The following is a 19144-nucleotide window of genomic DNA, read 5'->3' as shown; positions in this document are numbered from 1 at the left end:
AAGAAAGAGTTACAAGGAATAAGGATAGGAGTAGAAAAGAGAACAAAAGCAAATTGCTGAAATGTTGGTAGTTGAATACTATAGGAAAGATATTCATTTTATATGTCTGATTTGTTAAATCTCATTTTCAACAAAAATTAAAATAAAACATTTACTACACTTTTTAAAAGTACAATAATTAAAATATATGAATGATTCTGAAGATAATAAAAAATGGAACAATATTAGTTACTTTTTCTTCTAAAACTATTGTTTCTGACTCAAAGATCCAACTCTGGGGGTTAAAAATGTCATTTATACAAAAAATTTCAAGTATCTAACACAGTACTTCATCCTACATATAAGTGGAAAAAATACCTGTCAAATTACAACAAGAAATTCTTAAAGCAGCAAATAATCTATTTAAATTCATCTGAAACCACTGTAAAAAAAAAAGTCTACATTTGCCTCTGCAAAAAGAACAAAGCAAGTGTCTTTATATACACAGGCAGGCATTTAGATGCCGAAATCTGCACAACCTCTATCCTTTTGCCATTTATGACAGTATACCATTGCCATTTTAGCCCACACTCCTTTAGAATTGTTTTCTTCATCGCAACTCTTTAAACATAAGTATAGTTTGGTATTGCTCCTTCTCTCGCATTTCAGTCCACTATTCTAGGGTTCCATGTTGAGCACAACTCATTCTTTCCTGCCTACATCACTTTTGTTTAGGCATGAACATGTTCAAGAACATGAACATTCTGTTAGCATGAAATGATTTATCTAGTCTCATTTTTCAAGGATTAACTCAAAAACCAACATTGTCCAAAAGTCTTATCATATTAATCTTCAAAGAATTCCAAGGTCCTAATCACTTTTGAGTACCTCACATGAACTGGTATATAAACATTCATACCTGTTTCTTTCCCCCTATCTAGATCTTAATTGCTTAAATGCAAAAAATATGCCTTAATTCTACTTTTATATTTGAGGGAAAGCATAATACATTAGCTTGAGCTAAGAAGACAATCAAATCAATGTTTAATACCTTTCTGCCAATCTTAATTTAAAAATAACGATAAAAAGTTTCTCTGACCTTGCAATTTTATTGGGGTTATTTTTGTATCCCCAGAGCTTAGCATAGTGCCTGGCAAATCAAAGACATTTAATAAATGCCTCCTGCCTAACTATTCCTCCCATCTTACACAGACATAGGTTTTTCAAAAAGATGTAAGTGAGGGGCGTCTAGGTGGCACAGTAGATAGAGCACCGCCCTGGAGTCAGAAGTACCTGAGTTCAAATCTGGCCTCAGACACTTAATAATTAATTACCTAGCTGGGGGCAGCTAGGTGGCATAGTGGATAAAGCACCAGCCTTGGAGTCAGGAGTACCTGGGTTCAAATCTGGCCTCAGACACTTAATAATTACCGAGCTGTGTGGCCTTGGGCAAGCCACTCAACCCCATTGCCTTGTTAAAAAAAAAAAAAAACTAAAAAAAAAAAAATAAATGTCCAAGTTTAGAATCGACTTATGTATATTACAAGGTTTAATTTTACAACTTACCTGGATTTCTAAGTCCTGCAGCATGTAGAAAAAATTTATAAACCATATTATGATATACTATTTCCAAAATGAAGTAACTGAGAAACAGTTTACAAATATCTTTTCAAATTCTAAAGACAGAAGGCAACAAAAAAATATACTTACAACTTAAAGGATCCATTTAATTAGGAAACTACTTAAATCTCATTGTTAAATTATGTTCTAACAAGAAGATTTCAAAGGAAAGTTTGTAAAACTGAAATAATGTGAATATATAAAAGTACATAAATATATGCTTATCTTAACAGTTAATAATTATAAAATACAAAAGAACAAGCAATCTTGCCAAGCTGTCAATAAGATGATCAAATCAGATGTCACAAATATATTAATATTTAATGGATTATACATTTAATGAATGATTGAAAAATTATTACCATTGTGACATACCCATTTTTCCTATTCTGATATAAAAGAAAATTTTCCTCATGACAAAAGAATTAAACATTATCATATAATGAAAAAGAATGACTTTTTAGCTGCCAATAGAAATCATATATCTTTCAATAACAATTACTTTTCAATAACCAAATGAGAGAAGTGGGCTGGTATAGAATCTAACAGTAGACAAATGTATAGCTATCTTAATAGTACAAGAGAATTTAGTTATAACAACTTGAATTATATGGTATGGAAATAATTTCCTCCACCAAGCCCTTAATGTATTATCATCTGCTTCCCTCTCTACAAGTTCATTAGATACCTGACTGCTAAAACACTTGCAAACTAAACATTTCTTTTGTTCATACATAGTTACATAGGGAAGTAAAAAATGTAAAGAGAAAATGTAATGGGAATTCCATTATAATTATTCATAATGTGCACAGTAATTCAAAAAGCTTTAGGTAATATGATTTAATACTGTAAAGGTATTGCTTGATCCTACAGATGGCACTTAGCCAGCCAATGAATTATAATTATAATTTGAGTAGTACATTGGAACATAAAGGATGTATAGGAATAACCTCAATCACCTAAGATCCACTCCTTGAAAAAATATAAAAGCAATATACTCAAAGGTCAACTATGTATAATCAAGACCAAAGACAGTACTAGCACCAACATCAGATAACATGCAACATGTGAAAAGATCATAACACTATCATATGAATAAAATGCCAGAATCAATATTCTAAGATGTGCATGTATGAATGCTCATAAGCACACACATACACACATAAATGCTCTCTCTCGCTCTCTCTCTCTCTCTCTCTCTCTCTCTCTCTCTCTGATTCCTGTGCTTTTGTGGTGTGTGGTAAAGGATGTGAAAACAAAGACTAGGCAACCATGGAGGAGCAGTCTATCTATTTCTTTAAAAACTATGATTTGGGGGGATAAATTGACAATAGATAAATTTAAACTTAAAATTATTTCTCAAAAACAGACAGATAGTCTAGTTTAATCTAAGGAACAAAACAAAATGATAAATAATATTAGAAAAATTCACTAGACTAAAAATTTACTGAATTCAATTAGTCAGGAGTTGACTGCTATTTAGTGTTCAAATTAAAATAGAACAGAAAAGTAGGAGTTAGGTGTTTATTTGAAAAACCTGTAACATTAACACCTTTAAAAAGTAGGATAGCATTCTGAAAAGAACTTTATATATAAGGAGAAAGATTTTATAAAGAAATGTACAAATGCTATTATGTACATAAAACTTATTTTTGCTTTTTTTAACCAAAATTCAGCATTCCCTCTGGAAAAAAAACTATGTATTCAATAGGCATAAAATATGATGTGATCTGGTTACAAAACGTGGATTAATTTTATATAAGCTAATATGAAACACTAAAGTAAGAATTAAACAAAGGGAAAATAATAATTTAAATTTTTTTTTTTTAGTAATTTCAAGAAGCAAAATACTGGTTTACTCAAATTTCTCAAGGGTTAAAATCTGTACATTTCACAAATTTTTCTAATAGGAACTTTACCATTACCTCTGTTTGCTTTGTTTTGTCATCACAATTGTAAGTTTCCAACATGATATCTCAATCTTCTTACCACTTAGATGCTCTAGGGCACAGGGCTAACTAAAGTACATAGTGTGATTTACTGTGAATACAGTGACATCACAATCAAATAATATGACATCATTATTTCTCAGTACTTCATATTTCAATACAAAAAAGTTAACCTTGTTGAATTTACACTAACCAGTTTCATTTAGAGTTTCCTTAAATTTATATTTTTAATTTATAGCTTAAAGTAGAAAAAACATTTTCTCCATTTTTACAGTGTTAAAGCAGATCATTCAGATGTTAGTCTAAAAAAGAACATTCAAATGATTATAATTACTTCTCTCTCCTACCCCTACCAAACTTAAAAACATCTGAAATACATGTGTTAACTGTGAGACATGTTTCATCTTTCACAATGATGTAGTAAATACATCAAAGGCATGAAGAAACAAATCACTGCATATATGGGCAATATAAACATTGGCATGTTTCATGGTAGTGCAAAAGGTGGGTGGGAATAGAAACAAAATTAATCAATATTCTTGTATATCAGATAACAGGCAAATAAAATTTGTATTCAGATTTTTAAATGATGCACATATCATCCATAAAATAGAGCTCAACAAAAACCTTGTGAGAGATATAAACTACATTGAACGAATTTACTACTAAAATATAAACTGGCCAGTTAATATTATATTGATGGGTTGCATAGCTGCATAACATGATTACTGAGACTATCAATTAGCCACAACAAAATAATTAACTGTAGGCATGTAATTCAATTAACTGAATGCTCCACTTTTGTTGTAAATAAGAAATTATACAAGGTTCACTGCTTCTTTACAAAGTGGTACTAACAACAATATTACTATACTTTGGTATTATATTCTATTCTAAACCAGAAAGTCCATTTCAAAGGCATAAAAATTAGTTACAACATTAGCTTTTAAGGATTGGTAAAAATGAAAGATCTGTCTTAGGATCAAAATCTTTTTGTTAAAACTCCCCTTTAGGCATTTTTATATGAGATAACATATATACATAACACACATATATAAGTGTGTTTCAGTTTGCTTCATAGATCTATGCATTAAAAAACATTATTCTGAGAAGGGATCCATAGGCTTCACCAGACTGCCTGAGAGATCCATGGCAGAAAAATGCTTAAAAATTTCTACCCTAGACTGCACAGAATCTTAAAAACATTCCACTAGATTTCTAGATAAAGCTGATCTGCAGGAATCAATTCTCTAAAGAGAACAAAACTCTTATCTAAGTGTCAGGAGTTCAGTCAAGTAGGAATTGGCTCAATAAGAAGCATTTCAACAGTTATTTCATATTGATAAAAGCAATTTAAAATAATAGACTATTTTCCTTTACTACTTTAACACATTAACTTATTCTTAAGCATTTTCTAGGGGAAAAAAAGCAACCAAGAAGAAAACTTCAACTATTTTGAAGGAAGAAAATTGGTAGACTGAGACCAGGAATGAGATTTCAAATTTAACTGGCAGTCATTAGGGATGACTTTCTAGAATACAAGTGCAAAAATGACAAATTCAGAAATGAGGGTGTCAAGTTTATTTTTTTGTTGACCTGAAACCTAATCAAAGTCCTTTCTCTTACTATAAAATTAAAAATTATATTAAATGGAATGAAAAATTCTGGTCATCTTATTCTTATTATATCAACAGCTCAAATTTTCAGGCAGCTAAATTTTGAAATATTTGAAAGGACTCTGCTTATCTCACACTCCTGTACTACATAATGCAGCTGAATAGATTTTTCCCCATGTCTCACTTGTGGCTCTTTGCAGTGGCTCTCCCTCATTCCTGGGAGGTGCACTCCCTCTTAACTTCTGCTCAGTCTTTATCTTCTTTTAAGATGCAGGTTCCGGCACCATCTTCTGCATGATGACTTTGCTAAGACTTATAACAACCACAGCTCACGTAATCATATATAATTTTTAATATATTTGCTTAGGTGCATTTATGATTTTTTTTACTTTTTTTTTACTTTATAGATAAATATGTCTCCTTTCTCAATGCTTTTAAATGCACAAAATAAATACACAGATGCATTAAAATACACAGATACTCATATAATTGTTCTAAATCCCCTGCCCCGAATTAGAATGAATGTTCAGTGAGAGATAATTATTTCATTCTTTATACTCATTTAATCCTAGAATATCACAATATATGGGACATAGTAAGGATTTAAGAAATACTTGAGGGATCATTTAACAACTATGTGAAGTAGTGTGTATGGAGAAGAGGGAAGCAATATATTTGATATTTTATTTACACACGCACATATACACACACAGCCATTTTAAAAGCTAAGAAAAAGGGTTATATATACCGGGCCCTGGCTCTGGATAGTTAGGGGCCTTAGGCTCAAACCATACATCTGGTTTTATCCTGGGTAAAATTATGGTTAAGACTAGATAGCCACCGAAGTCCCTGATAGCTCTTGTCTTATGACTATGATTACTGCCCATGTTATGTGACTTTTGTAGTGAAAAATAATATTTTTATAAAGAAATATTAATATAAACTATGTCAGAATCTCATGATTAGGTGGAGTATTCAGAATTTTTTTTTGTCATTGTAGATCTGGATTCAGCTTTGTCTTCTGATTTTTCAGTGGTTTCTCTTTCCACTAGACTAGCCACTAACCACTTCCATTTTGTACACTGCAGGTTAAAAAAAAATGCACAGCTGTAACTCATTTACAGTATAAAGGGATGTGGATGCAAGTTATAACATTTAGGAATGTAACCAGAACACTTTCATGTAAAGTCAACTTAACTCAACTTGTAAAGCATTCATGATTGGCTCAAACTGGTCTCTCTGAGGAGCATTGAGTTTTTCATCTAATTCTTAACTTGCATTACAGCCTTAAAAGAATGTCTCAGGATTACAGACTGAGAGCTGGAAGGGGCCTCAGAAGTAATCAACTCCTCATTTTAAAAAAGAAAAACTCAATGTACATATGATCACACCTCTACTTAACTATTAAAGTCAAGACGTGAGCCGTAGACTTCTTGAATCCTGCCCTCAACTGCTCATCAAGGAGCTGGTGCTGTGGCTAAAGCACCTGACCTTGAATTAGGAAGACCTGAGTTCAAATTTGGTCTTACAAAGTTACTAGCTTTGTGACCTTGGGCAAGTGACTTCCATGATTAACTCAGGTTCCTCATCTGTAAAATAAGCTGCAGAAGGAAATGGAAACCACTTCAGTATTTCTGTGGAGAAAATTCCCCAAAGGGCATCACAAAGAGTTGGGCACAACTATAAACAACTAATTATCTCCATTCTGTCCTTCACCTCACTTCAAAAGAGATAACCCTCTAGCACCTGGATGACCTTGACAATTCCATGCAGAAAGCTCAAGGAACTCCCTCACCTTACAAAGAATAAAATACAAATTTCTCTGTTCCCCACTAAAGTACTTTACAAGTGGTCTCTCTACTATTTTACCCAGTCTACTAAAAACCCCTTCATATCTCTGTTTTGTCCAAATTGCCCTCTTACAATCTATTTATCATTTCACTACCTATGTCTGTGCAATTACATAGTCTGTCTCCTGGAATACATTTCTTTTTCATTTCTACCACTTAAAATCCATAGCATCCTTCAGAATGCAGTTCAAAGATTAATCCTTTGAAAAAGCTCCCTCCTTTCAGCTACTAATGTCTCCCTATAATTTCACTATTTTAGACATACACATTAGAAATACATAAATAGAAATAAAAAATATCTGTCTATAAATGTTTATAAAAATATAAAGTATGTATACATATGTCTATTTTTTATGTTTTATATTCTTTAAATCATGTAAGTATGGCAAAAACTAGGCATAGACCCACATCTCACACCCTATACCAAAATAAGGTCAAAATGGGTACAGGATTTAGACATAAAGGATTACACCATAGACAAATTAATAGACCAAACAGGAAATAAGAGTATATTATAAATTGCAAAATGATTGATTTTGACTAAATTAAATTAAGAAGTTTTGCACTAATAAAAATCAGTGCTGCCAAAATCAGAAGGAAAGTAGAAAGCTGGGAAACAATCTTCACAACTAGGAGTTTTGATAAAATTCTCATTTCTAAAATGTATAGAGAAATGCATCAAATATAAGGTTACAAGTCATTTCCAATTTTTAAATGGTCAAAGAATATGAATACAGTTTTCAAATAAAAAATTAAAGCTATATATGTATATATATTATATATATATATATACACACACACATATACATATACATATATAATCATATAAAAAATGCTCCAAATCATTAGCAATTAGAGAAATGCAAATTAAAACAATTCTGAGGTAACACCTCGCTCCTATCAGATTGACTAAGATGACAAAAAGGGAAAACGATCATTGTTGAAGTTGTGGGAGGATTGGGACATTAATGCATTGCTGGTGGAATTGTGAACAATCCATCCAGCCATTCTAGAGAACTATAGGAACTATGCCGAAAGAGCAAGAAAACTGTTCATACCCTTTGACGCAACAATTTCAATTCAAGGCCTATATCCAGAGAAAAAAAAATATCATAAAAAATTAGAAAAGTCCTATACAGCCCAAAATACTCATAGCAGCTCTTTTTTGCAGTGGCAAAGAATTGGAAATTGAGGGGATGCCCATGAATCAAGGAATGGTTAAACAAGTACATGAATATTATGGAATACTATTGCTCTCTAAGAAATCATAAATAATCAGATTCTAGAGAATGGAATGAACTATAGGATCTGATGCTTAACAAAGGGAGTAGAACCAAGAGATGACCAACCCTGATGGATGCGGCTGCTCTCAGCAGTCCAGAGAGTTAGGACAACCCTATTCGACTGGGTGATCTACAAAGCTATCCCCACCCAGGGGAGGAAAAATAAAACAAAACAAAAATCCATCAGAATCTGATGAACACTACATTCACATTTATATGTGTGTGTGTGTGTGTGTGTGTGTGTGTGTGTGTGTGTGTGTGTATCTTATATATTTCATTCCCTTAATCCTAATTCCTCACACCAAAAATGAATAATCTGTAAATGTATTCAACAGAAATGTGCACATACAATATCAACCTGCCTGTTCATCGCTGAGGGGAGGGGGAAGTGGGAAAGGAGGGTGGAAGGAAATTTTGTAACTTGAAAATATACATAGGCATATGGATGAATGTTGAAAAATTTTCACAGCATGTAGTTGGAAAAATAAAATATCAATAAAAAGAAAATAAAAAAGATTAGAAAATTAATGTTGTTCAATCTGGATCAATGTATACCATGGAAACTATGCAAATTGCCTTCTGTGGAGGTGGGGGGAGGGAAGTAAGATTAGGGGAAAAATTGTAAAACTCAAAATAAATAAAATCTCTTAAAAAAAGAAAATTAATTTTGAATAGGAGTGCAGTCAATTTAAATTCTGCACTACAAAAAAAGAATGAGGCACATAAAAGAAACTAAATAGAACTTCCATGATCAGATTAATTTAAGATGGGGGTAGCTAGGTGGAGCAGAAGATAAGAGTACAGACCCTGCAGTCAGGAGGACCAGAGTTCAAATTCCTCAGAACTTAATTGTCTAGTTGTGTAACCTTGGGCAAGTCACTTAAACCCACTGCCCTAAATAAAATAAAAAGAAAAAAAATCTAAAATGGAGAAGGAAAGTGCCTTTACTTTTCAATCTCAAATACTTGCTTCAAGGTGGATTGGTGAGAGGTATTTCTATCCTCACAGTAGGTCAAATAGCACCTATAGCATAGCAACCCCTTGTGAAAAGCAAGATGGTCTGTATACCATCATCCAGGAAAAGAAAAACATAGGAATTTCTCTTAAATGTTTCTATCTTCCTTTTACATAATTTGGGGATTAAATTCTTTGAGGATTTAATCTTACTTTCTAAGCACATAGATATTCTTGTTACACCAACAAAGTCTGAGATCATGGAAATTCTCTGACCCAAGAGTGGAACCTGACTGACATGGAGCTGACAAAGATGACAAACAGCAAGGAAAGTTCATTATATACAAGCTAAGAATTTCTGAACTTTTCACTGAGATTACTTATACTTGTTCCCTTTAAATTTTGAAATAATACTATAATACCAAATGTGAAAGATTTCTACACCTGAAATCTGTTTATTTCTCATATATCAAAATTTATGTTAGAGACTAAAAAAAGAACCTTAGTCCAATAAACACATGTTAAAGATGACATAAAGTTTCAGAGAAGCTTCTTATTCAAAATATTATCAGACAATCATAGTAAGACCCACTGAATAGTGCTAATAGCTACCCTTGACTCCAAGTACATTGCTCTTTTCAAAATAGAATGATGAAGCCTTTATACCTTCTCACAGAATCTAAAAGTGGGAAAGAACTTTACAGACCACTTATTCCAATTTTTATTCCTAAAAGAATTCCTACTCCAATATCTCTAATAGTTATTACCCTTTGCATAAGATCTCCAGAAATTAAGAACTCACTGCCATATTGAGGCTGTCCATTCCACTTTTGATGAGCTCTAATTGTTAGGAAGTTTCTAATTATGTTAAACTCAATCTATCTTCCACCTATATCTTCTTTTCCCTCCCCTGGAGCTAAGCAGAACAAGTTCTATCTCCTTTTAGAACATACCCTTAGGATAGTTCAAACCTTAAAAATTTCCAGAGAACTAGATTTGGGATCAGAAAACCTAGCTCTACTACTTACCAATTCTGAATCTTTGAAAACCACTTATCCTTAGGATCTAAATTTCTAAACTCTCCTTACCACTGACACAGACCTGTGTCTCTATCTCTGTCTCATCTGTCTTCTCTCTCTCTCTCTCTCACTCTTCAAGCTAGCTAAAGCTCCTAAGTTCCTTCAACTGACCCTTAAAATACTCTCCATTCCAACTGCTCTCCTCTGAAACCTAATTTAGTCCCTTTCTTAAATGTAGAACCTAAAAATGAAGATGTACTTCAGCTATGGCTTGACTAGGACAGAGAATATGTCTAAAATTAACTCATTTATACATGCTGTAGCTTAAGATCACATTGTCTTTCTTGCCTGTCTTACCACACTAATAAGTTGCATTAAACTAAAAATTCAAAATCTTTTCAGAACTACTGTATGTTTACATTTTATCACTTTCTAATATTTTTGAAACGGACTGTGAACGCCTGTGTGAGATAACATTTATTCTCATAAAATTTCACCTTGTTAAATTCAGCCCAACATTCTAACCCATTAATATCCTTCTAAATTCTGTCTGTCACACAATGTATTAGTTATCTTTTTCAGTCTTATATCATACTACATCATCTGGAAATAAGCAGACAATATTTGCTTTATTCAAATCATTGGTAAATATATTACAGAGCACAGTGCCAAAGAGAGATGTACACCATCTTCAAAATTAATGTTGAAGTATATTAAGATATCTGTATATATTTGATATAGTGATTATTTTAATTATCAGAAAGAGAGGAATTGTATCTAAGGTTTAAAAATAATATTCCATTCACTGGTTTATCCATATTGCTAACAATAAATAATTCCAACAAAAAATTATCTTTATAACTATCTTTTTCATAGAAAATGAATAACATCAAGATCTTTTGCAAAAGACCTTCTCCAAGTAAATCCATCAAAATAGAATACCAGTTTATGGGAAAGCTTTTGGTCATGGTATTTTGTTCTTTGATACTTGCTGATAAAAAAAAAAGGCAAGATTTTCAGTTTATCTTATAATATGTATTATAGCTAGGAGTAGGGGTCTGATAGCAGGATGTTTGACATATCCTTACTTTCAAATATCAGTTTTAGAAATGTGTTGAACACTCTTTTTGAAAATGAAGCTATCAATATTTTTGGTATGTGGAAAGACTGCAGACAATATGGAAGTTAGGTTAGTCCTGACTCATCTAAGGTATAAACCAGTTTCCTGGAAAATCAGGTGAATAGGGTTTCAAACAGGCAGGAGAATGGTAGGGGGAGATTCACGTTTTAATTGTGGCTCCCCACACTGCTCAGAATTTGAAGTTGACACCACCACTCACTCAGTATTCCCTGACACACCGTGAAAACCTCTCTTCTGTGGCAGCTTCATTGGTGGGATAATGTTGAATCTTGGACACCCCCTTAGAGGTCTCTGAAGGGCTGCTCCCGTCCATATCAATAACTAAATTAGAGCTCTTCATCTTTATCAAGTGTCTCTGAAAAACCCCCAGAATCTCCTTCCAGGTAAATACACACCTACAATCATTATATGTCAACAATTTCACCTCTGCTAGGCTATTAAAAACATGTCTCCCAACAATACTAACCCTGAAGTAGTCTAGCTAGGAGGAGCAGAGATGACCTTGGAGACAGGTATTGAGGGTAAATCAAATCTCAGAAATTTGCCAGCTATATGACCCTGGATTTGTCTTATAATTCTCCTAGTATAAAATTCCTCAAATATAAAATGGGGATATAACCATACCTACCTTCCAGAGTTCAAGGAAGGATTTGAGATAATATCTGTAAAGGACTTGGCAAAAAAAAGTGCTAATTATTAAGACAGGAAGGTGGAATCAGATGTAGAATGTGTGACCATGGACAAAGCATTCGAGCTTTCTCAGTCCAAGTTTCTTCATTTGAATATAGCAACTATTTTTGTTAGGATCAAAGAAGATATTACTTTTTTAAATGTTTTATGAACTTTAAACATTAATATAAAGGCTAGCTACTAATAATGAAAATCTACATTTAGACTGTCCTTTCAACACTGTACAGTTCAGTGTTTTAAATCATAATACTACTTATGTAAAGGTATGTATTTCAAGCAAATATTTTTAATTCTTCAACAACAAATTAACATATCTCATATAAGCCAATAACATTTGCAATATGCTTTCAGTGGCAATCATTTAAAAAGTTCATCTTACTACCAACCCTAGAACTGGATCTGTTATTCCAAAGTAGAAACACTCTACCATTTGCCTGAAGAGATCAATAACTTATTTTTAATTTATTGTTTTAGAAAATATTCTGGGGATAGTTAAGTGATGTGTTCACAATTAGAGCTAGGTAGAAGTATTAGAGACAGAACCTGAATCCAGATGATCTTCACATCAAGGTCATAATCATGAAGAAGTGCCTCTCAAAGCTGTCCAGATTTAATATTTCTAAGACTGGACTTCTTTTCTTTCATTCTACATTTAAAATTATAAAAAAGAGGTGTCTGCTCTTGAGAAAATAGTGTATCTGGTTCATTTTGCAAACTTAGCTATCATTTACCAACATAGGCCTATTGTAGTCAAGTTTTGAGATCTATGTGATTTAGCCATGGGACCTAAATCAAATAAAACTGATACCAAATCAATTTTAAGAATCAATTTATATTATATTTTACTATAATGAAAGGACATTATATAGCTTAAAAGTAGGAAATTAAAGTCTAAATCTGGCAGGCATCAAAAGTATTCAGACAAAAAAAAGGGAATATTAGAATTTTCAAGTCCAAGTTAATTTAGAAATCAATGCTTTTACAGAGTAAAAGTCCCAGATAAATTTCATTAAGGCTCAAAAGTAGAAGTAATAGAAGAGTAGAGACCTGAAGCTAGGTTTCTTGAATTCTTCCATAAAGTCAATTCTTTCCAACTAGGCAAATTCAGGAAAAATCAACATGTTGATCCCAGATGACTGACTATGGAATGACATCAAAGTATCAGAATTGGAAAAGATGTTTAAAGTGATACAAAATAATTCTCAATAGTCCACAAGGCTGACCACCCTATCTTCAATTCCACTGAAGGAATAAGGAGAGAAGAGCCCATTTAATAGAGAAAATGAATGAGAAAAGAAAGTAGAGACTTTCTCTTTTTAAGCAAGGGTGGGAAATCTTTTTTTTCTGCCAAGGATCAAAACTTAAAAATTAGTCTGTTTGTTCAAACACCTAATTAATTTACTCCTAAAAATCACACAGATTTATTAAATTTCCAGTCCTGTCTGGAGTTACATTGACAGTATCAGACCAAATTATTTTAAGGGTCTTATATGATTCATGAGCTGGAAGTTTCCCACCCTAGTTTAAATCAAGATTATTGTGAATACTAAAAGACAATTAGAAATTATACGACTACAGAATTTAGTGCTATAAGGAACAAGGGTACAATCTAGTCTAACTTACTAGTTGAAAGAAGAGAAAAGGAGAACAAGAGACATTAAATTAGAGAGACAAGGTGAAAGCCCATAATACTCATACGTCTATACTATACAATATACGATGCTTATACTACTCCAACTATGATACCTAACAGTTATTCATTAATTCTTATAAATTTTCTGTCAAGGTACATAAACCTGCAAGGTACAGAAAACCAGGGGATGGAATAAAATGAATCAAGAGGAAAAGAAAACAAATTACATCTAATTGTTCACCTGCTGCATGATTAAGTTATCATCAATAAAGTGTTGTATGAAGGAGAACAAATAAGGTTCTGGGATTTAGAATCTCCCTATTCCTGTTCACAAACTAGGATAGATCATGATGAAGAACACAAACCTGTGAAACACACAGTGTTTTGTGCCACAAAATAAGCAAGAGGAGTCAAAATACAAATAGCTCAATGATTAATGTGTTAAAATTAAGTCATAATTTACTAAGTAGAAGAAAACCAGTACTTTATTTTAAATTTTTGACTAGCCTCTAAAATGGAGGATATTAGCCAGGTGTTCTATTTGATAAAGCATAGAATGCTTTATGATCCTCATCATTTGTCAACTTGTACAAAATTTCCAGGCCACAGTAGAGAATTAGTTCTTTTTCTAACTGAGTAACAAAGAAAGATGGCCTACTTTGAAAAATGGTTACCACCTGCTATTAATCTGAAACAGAAAACAAACAGCATAATGACATTTAACAGACTGACACATAAAAGTTCTTTTACCCTACCACTTTTGTTAAAAGAATAGTAAGAATGCTATTTCATGATCTTCTGCAAAATTTTTAAAAAGTTTTAAGGAACAGGCTTATATTTTACTAGTAATACACAGTGTATGACATATAAGATTATTAAAACCAGACATTGTGCTCCTGCAGTGCGACAAGTCTGGTATAAGCGCTGAAGGAATTTCCCCCCAACCCCTCCTCTGCTCCCTTTTTTCCTTTTGTCTGGTGTCAGATGAATACAGTGGTAATAATGACATGATCAAGGAAGAAGTGACTAATGGCTAAAAATATCTATAAAAAGACAGCCAAGCTGTCTTGCCAACAAGGTCTCTTTTGTCCTACCGAAGCTTTTTATGACCCGAGGTAGCCTATATCCTCTAGAGATGAAATGTAACATAAAAATATTAACTGACCTATTCTGCATGTTCTTTTAATACTTTAAGAAACTTTGCTCACTCTATGCAAAAATGCTCATACTTATTTTTCTACTTAACCAAATATGTAAAGACTGAAGAGAGAATAAATACATATTTCAAAAATTCTACAAAAGACAAGCTACTTTGTTTTAAAAAAAACCAGAACTAGTAATAAAATGAATAATCCTCACATTAAAATGTGTTTTTTCTGCTCTTATGAACATATTATTAATGTGTTTTTATATATTGATTTTAAAATCCTAATCAAAAAACCACAGATCTAGAGCTGTAAGGCAATTAAGAGGCCACATATAGTGCAATCTCACACTTTACAGCTGGAGAAACTGAAGTCCAGGAGCTCATAAGCAATATCAAAGTTAAGATTTGTTTCCAGAGCCAATGTTTTTATTCCACTATACTCTGCTGCCTATAATTCCATGTTATGAGTTCAAATTAAAGCATTCATTCATGCACCTACCATCTCTAAGAATCTGTGCAAAGACAAAGCCACAATAGTCTCTACCCTCAAGAGCCTAACATTCTATTGTGAGGATTTCATATGTACAAAAATAAGTAAAGACAAAGCATGATGGGGAGAATGCAAATAGCTGGGAGGTTCAAAAAAGACCTTGTAGGAAGAAAGACATTTTTAGTTAAGCCTTCAAGTAAGCATGAGATTCCTAGAAGACCTATGAACAGAGAGCAGTTCAAGTATGGGAAATAGCTTGTGTAACATTCAGATTAAGGAAATGGAAAAGTACATTAAGGGAAAGACAATTTCCTTCGTTTAACAAACATGGAATGTCTACTATGGGAAAGACTCTAGGAGTCTTCAAAGATGTATAAAATATGGTCCCTGAATTCCAGGAGATTTCAATATAGTAAGGATATCAAGAAAAATATGTATAAAGGTAACTATTATGATATTTTATGGATATTAGATGTTAGGTGAATGGAGAGAAATAGAGAGAAAGAACATCTCCAATTGAGTAGCATCAGGCAGGAAGATAATAGGTTGACTGATGCTTGTACTTTGTTCTCAAAGAAGACCCTGATATCAGGGAGATAATGCCATGACTAATAAACTCATCAAACCTTTCAGTTTTTTTCATCCTCAAAATTCCTTTGGCTCTCTCCTTCCCCAGGCTCTAAAATGAAATTCATGCTTTATTATTTCACTGAAAAATAAGAAGTAATTTAAATACAGCTCTCTTTTCTCCCCTCCTTATCTCACAACACCATTGTCTTCTAGAATCACATCCACCTTTTATTCTTCTCTTATATGAAAAGATAGCCTTCTTGCTAAGGACAACAAAGTGATCCCATTTAATCTTGTCTTTACTGGAAGACTATTCTCCTTTACTCTTACTAATCTAAAACATATCTCTGTCTGTGGCAACTGCTTTACAGTCTATGAAAAGGTGCATGTCTTCCCTGCCCCTAAAAAAAAATCCTCATTTGATCCTTTCATCCATATTTGTTATCAACCTGCATCTCTTTCTTCCACATTTAAAATTCCTGAGGTCACCTACAATGTGTGTTTCTACTTCCTTTCCTTTGTCTAATGACTTCTTCTCAGTCTCTTGCTGATTTTGAGAGATCCCCAGAGACTTTGTCCTGGGCCTGCTTCTTTTCTTCTCCCAAACTAGTTCATTTTGGAATCTCATTAGCTCTCATGAATTTAATTATTAATTCTCCAGTCTTAACATCTCCCAGTTTATTGAATATCTCAAACAAAATATCCCCAAAACACCTCTTTCCATGGAGACTTGGCTCTTTCTCATACACTTTTTTTTTTAAACATTTCAGGTCGGCAGATAGACAACGTATTAAAAATGTCAGGCTTAGTTAGGTATTAGGGTTAACTAAGATCAGAAAAGCCTTAGTATTTAAGATTTCCTACTTTGTTAATATGCCTCCTTTTTATTCCTACTACCACAACCCTAACTCTATGTCTTTATATCAAATCTCACCAATACTAGTAAAATAATCTCCCTTATTTTAGGATCATTCCCTTCTAAAAATTTCCTAAACTCTGAGAAAAATCGATCTCAATATTTAGCTCTGATCTCATTATTCCCTCCTTTAGGGAATAAAAATCAAACACTTTAACATTTTAGGGACTTTCATTTTCTAACCTACATTTACAGTGTTACTTCATACTATTCTACTTTATATATGTTTTTGCCTCAAACTGAATTCATGATGCCCCTTTGGCTAAAATGTTCATCTTCCATCAGTCAAATAAATAAGACAAGACCTAGGTAAAATACCACCTTCTTTATCAAGTTTCCCTGAATCTCTCAGAGATAACTTGCTTTCTTATCTCTGAACTATTATACTTTTTTAGCTATATCTCCTTAAATTCAAAATTTGTACACTAAGCATTCTAGAATTGGAAGGTACCAGAGGAAAGAGGCAAATTCTTACATATCTACAGCCCTTACCATTGGTAATGGATATTAATAAATATTGACTAAATAAATAGTTATAAAAATAATATTACTGAGTTGTTCTTATATATATGTATTCTCTCAGAATTTCAACAAAATATAGTTAATAATTTGGTTAATAGAATAGCTTTAATGATCATTCCTGAGGGATATTTAACATTAAAACATTGGAAATAAAAAATACAAAAAAATTAGGTCAAAACCTACTATCAAATCTCATTGAAATGATGCTTCATGATATAACATCAGTGTAGATTGAGCTGTTCAGTTGGTCAGAAATAATGGACAGAAGTATAAATTTAAAATTAAGTAGGACAACTGTTGATTACTGAGAAGTGATTGCAGCTGGTGCAATGAATCACAAAAATTAAATGGATAGTTTTGAACAAAAGTATTATGAAAAATATACGTTTAAAAAGGCAGAGTTATGAAAAGCAAAAGAATCTAGAGATATTTGTCCACAGGAGGCAATGTAATTAGAGGGTAATCTTTACATGAAGCAGAAATACTCTTTTAGTAGTATTTAAACTTCAGTTACACCATATTTATGTAAACAATCTCAAACATCCATAGAGGGACTAAAACAAGAAACATGGTATAGCAAAGACCTGCTGTCAATAAACCCAGGCATCTTTTTCCCACAGGGGAGACCACAATCAGGTCCTCAAGTCACAAACCATGAACTCTTAATTGCGTGCAAATTAAGTATAAAATTTAAGTGGACTTGATTATCAGTTTTTCCTTTAGTTTTTTGAAAATTACAGCCTATCAGAAGATAGGGAAACAGACTGAGAAATGATAGCTGACAACAGGAGCCACAGAGAAATACTGCATTATATGGTGATTCTTTCTAAATTAAAATAGCCTAGAATATATATTTGGTTAAAGCACCAAGAAAAGGTCAAATTATCTTCAGGCTACTTTTTTAATGAGGCAGAGAATAAATACATTTTAGGGAAATATTAGTGGAAAGCTTCAACAGTAAAAGGGCAAACTTCTGCTATATAGAAATTGTACTTATATTGAACACCTATTCCCTAAGGATACCAGATAAACAATATCACTGAATACATATTATGAGAGGAAATACTAATTTTTCCATGGGTGGTTAAAATACCAGGCAAATTTGGAAATAAAAGTTCAGCTTCTTATTCCTATTATGAAAGGTTATTATTTATTGGTTTATGATTCTACTTATGAAAAAATGTTAAAAATCAGTTTGGGGTCCTTACAGGGGGTCCCTGTTATATCCCACCTATAGGAGGTCAGTTTTGAGGACATCTCAACAACTTGGATAGCTTAAAATTCAAGTACTTCAGTCTGGAAACAAGTTTAGAAAGGAAATCAGACTTTTAAGTAAGAAGAAAGTAAACATAATAATTTAAATTTGGGCCAGCAGAAGTAAGAAAAGCAAGGAGAGGGGAGACAAAATGTAAAAATAAAACAATGGGCAGTCAGGATAACAAAGAGAGACAAAAGATAGATACTGATGTCTTAAAAAAAGAGTCCAATAAACCCAGAAGTCCTTTAACACCATGTGTCACTATAGTAAAGAATAGTACCAAAACACTTTTTGGTAAAAATGGTCCTAAGTCAGAATAAATAGTTTATTTACTGCGTTTTGTTCAGTAAGATAAGGGTTGTACAGTACATTTTAAAAATGGTATTCATGCAAAATACTAATGGTCACCTCAGTCTTATATAATAATTGCCATAGTTACAAGTTAAACAAGGACCTTACCTAAGAATTTTGGCATAGTCCTTGTTTTCAGTACCCTAAGCTAAAGAA

The 19144-nt window shown here is 32.6% G+C and overlaps 1 protein-coding gene across 1 annotated transcript in view; it reads right to left on the bottom strand.

Annotated features, from left to right (window-relative positions):
• Positions 1 to 19144, bottom strand: part of CHCHD3 (coiled-coil-helix-coiled-coil-helix domain containing 3) — a 352444-nt gene that overhangs the window by 121708 nt on the left and 211592 nt on the right. The window lies entirely within an intron of this gene.

Source organism: Macrotis lagotis, chromosome 7 (genome assembly GCF_037893015.1).
Source record: "Macrotis lagotis isolate mMagLag1 chromosome 7, bilby.v1.9.chrom.fasta, whole genome shotgun sequence".
NCBI classification, from domain to species: Eukaryota; Metazoa; Chordata; class Mammalia; order Peramelemorphia; family Peramelidae; genus Macrotis; species Macrotis lagotis.
The sequence above is the reverse complement of the archived record's forward strand: the minus strand, read 5'-3'. Positions and strand labels throughout refer to the sequence as shown.